Source organism: Argentina anserina, unplaced genomic scaffold (genome assembly GCF_933775445.1).
Source record: "Argentina anserina unplaced genomic scaffold, drPotAnse1.1, whole genome shotgun sequence".
Lineage (NCBI taxonomy): Eukaryota > Viridiplantae > Streptophyta > Magnoliopsida > Rosales > Rosaceae > Argentina > Argentina anserina.
This window is the reverse complement of record NW_026089424.1, coordinates 66,539-70,040: the sequence shown is the minus strand read 5'-3', so window position 1 is coordinate 70,040 and position 3,502 is coordinate 66,539.

Sequence of the window (3,502 nt, the reverse complement as noted above, 5' to 3'; positions counted from 1 at the left end):
TGTAAAGATACTCAGTTTGAAAGAAACACACTCCACACTTGCAAAACTCTCAAATTCAATAGAAACTCGCATCAGAAAGCCTTACAGAAAGATACTCAAACGAGAAATGAAAAGATACACAATTGGAATAGTAAAGATACGCAAACGATGTAAAGATACTCAGTTTGAAAGAAACACACTCCCACACTTGCAAAACTCTCAAATACAATAGAAACTCGCATCAGAAGCCTTACAGAAAGAGACTCAAACGAGAAATGAAAAGATACACAATTGGAATAGTAAAGATACGCAAACGATGTAAAGATACACAATTGGAATAGTAAAGATACGCAAACGATGTAAAGATACTCAGTTTGAAAGAAACACACTCCCACACTTGCAAAACTCTCAAGTTCAATAGAAACTCGCATCAGAAAGCCTTACAGAAAGATACTCAAACGAGAAATGAAAAGATACACAATTGGAATAGTAAAGATACGCAAACGATGTAAAGATACTCAGTTTGAAAGAAACACACTCCCACACTTGCAAAACTCTCAAATGCAATAGAAACTCGCATCAGAAGCCTTACAGAAAGAGACTCAAACGAGAAATGAAAAGATACACAATTGGAATAGTAAAGATACGCAAACGATGTAAAGATACACAATTGGAATAGTAAAGATACGCAAACGATGTAAAGATACTCAGTTTGAAAGAAACACACTCCCACACTTGCAAAACTCTCAAATTCAATAGAAACTCGCATCAGAAAGCCTTACAGAAAGATACTCAAACGAGAAATGAAAAGATACACAATTGGAATAGTAAAGATACGCAAACGATGTAAAGATACTCAGTTTGAAAGAAACACACTCCCACACTTGCAAAACTCTCAAATACAATAGAAACTCGCATCAGAAGCCTTACAGAAAGATACTCAAACGAGAAATGAAAAGATACACAATTGGAATAGTAAAGATACGCAAACGATGTAAAGATACTCAGTTTGAAAGAAACACACTCCCACACTTGCAAAACTCTCAAATACAATAGAAACTCGCATAAGAAGCCTTACAGACAGATACTCAAACGAGAAATGAAAAGATACACAATTGGAATAGTAAAGATACGCAAACGATGTAAAGATACTCAGTTTGAAAGAAACACACTCCCACACTTGCAAAACTCTCAAATACAATAGAAACTCGCATCAGAAGCCTTACAGAAAGATACTCAAACGAGAAATGAAAAGATACACAATTGGAATAGTAAAGATACGAAAACGATGTAAAGATACTCAGTTTGAAAGAAACACACTCCGACACTTGCAAAACTCTCAAATACAATAGAAACTCGCATAAGAAGCCTTACAGAAAGATACTCAAACGAGAAATAAAAAGATACACAATTGGAATAGTAAAGATACGCAAACGATGTAAAGATACACAATTGGAATAGTAAAGATACGCAAACGATGTAAAGATACTCAGTTTGAAAGAAACACACTCCCACACTTGCAAAACTCTCAAATTCAATAGAAACTCGCATCAGAAAGCCTTACAGAAAGATACTCAAACGAGAAATGAAAAGATACACAATTGGAATAGTAAAGATACGCAAACGATGTAAAGATACTCAGTTTGAAAGAAACACACTCCCACACTTGCAAAACTCTCAAATACAATAGAAACTCGCATCAGAAGCCTTACAGAAAGAGACTCAAACGAGGAATGAAAAGATACACAATTGGAATAGTAAAGATACGCAAACGATGTAAAGATACACAATTGGAATAGTAAAGATACGCAAACGATGTAAAGATACTCAGTTTGAAAGAAACACACTCCCACACTTGCAAAACTCTCAAATACAATAGAAACTCGCATCAGAAGCCTTACAGAAAGAGACTCAAACGAGAAATGAAAAGATACAGAATTGGAATAGTAAAGATACGCAAACGATGTAAAGATACACAATTGGAATAGTAAAGATACGCAAACGATGTAAAGATACTCAGTTTGAAAGAAACACACTCCCACACTTGCAAAACTCTCAAATTCAATAGAAACTCGCATCAGAAAGCCTTACAGAAAGATACTGAAACGAGAAATGAAAAGATACACAATTGGAATAGTAAATATACGCAAACGATGTAAAGATACTCAGTTTGAAAGAAACACACTCCCACACTTGCAAAACTCTCAAATACAATAGAAACTCGCATCAGAAGCCTTACAGAAAGATACTCAAACGAGAAATGAAAAGATACACAATTGGAATAGTAAAGATACGCAAACGATGTAAAGATACACAATTGGAATAGTAAAGATACGCAAACGATGTAAAGATACTCAGTTTGAAAGAAACACACTCCCACACTTGCAAAACTCTCAAATACAATAGAAACTCGCATCAGAAGCCTTACAGAAAGAGACTTGATCGGTTCGATTACTCGAGATCAATATTAACCCTGTAAGCATCGTTCGTAGTATAAAGCAAGAGGGTATCGTTCACAAACCGGGGATCCAACCAGGGTAAAGAATCACAAACATTTAACAACGAAATCATAAGAGATATAAAGATTTGAGATATATTTCGGATCAAACATAAAATAAACCTAAACTAATATATACATGTGATCAACCAACCAACACATAAGAAATTACCAAACAAATAACATAAGAACAAAGGTAACAAAATCTACTCTCAATCTTGTTCATGCCGTAAGTATCATAGTTCATCTTAAATTCGATCATGCATCAAGTTCCTACTTGGTTCCTAATACATAGATATTATTGAGCTCAACTACTTGTCTTGCTACGAAATCTAACATACCAATTCATCATGCAATTACGTATCACAAAGAGAAATCAATATGTTTAAAGCACTTATCCAATGTCGAACTTAAGATCATAATCGGTGGAGGAACACAAAGGGGACAAACAATTAATCAACTACTTGTATCAAAATTGTTTTTAACTTTGAATGATTAACATATGCGACATCAACTACTTGTCTTAATCACACATGCAATATAAGAACACACCGAAAATGAATTAAGAACATAAATAAACAGAAACTCATGGCATAAAACCTAAAATCATTGAATAAAAATCGAAAACCTTAATTCATCATGTCATTCGAAAATTACAAATATCTCATAGACAAGAATAAAAATAACTTTAACAAAACCTAAACATGAATCATCCAAGAACAAGAACATAAAAACCCGAAAACTTAACATGAAGATCAAAGAGTTACACTTTATAATTCTCCTCCCAAGGTTCCTTACAGAGGTAGCACGAGATCTTCAAGAGTATGGTATCCTAGGCTCCCAAGCTTTGGACAGAAAATATGGTGAAGGGTGGTGAATTCGGATTCAATGATGCTTGGTGAATGAAAGTGTTTGGGCAGAGCTTTGGCAAGTCTTGTGAGCAAGGTTGATGATATGTTTCTGTGGAATTGAGGTGCTATATATAGAGGAAGAAACCCAAGGGAGGATGGCCACAAAGTCTACAAA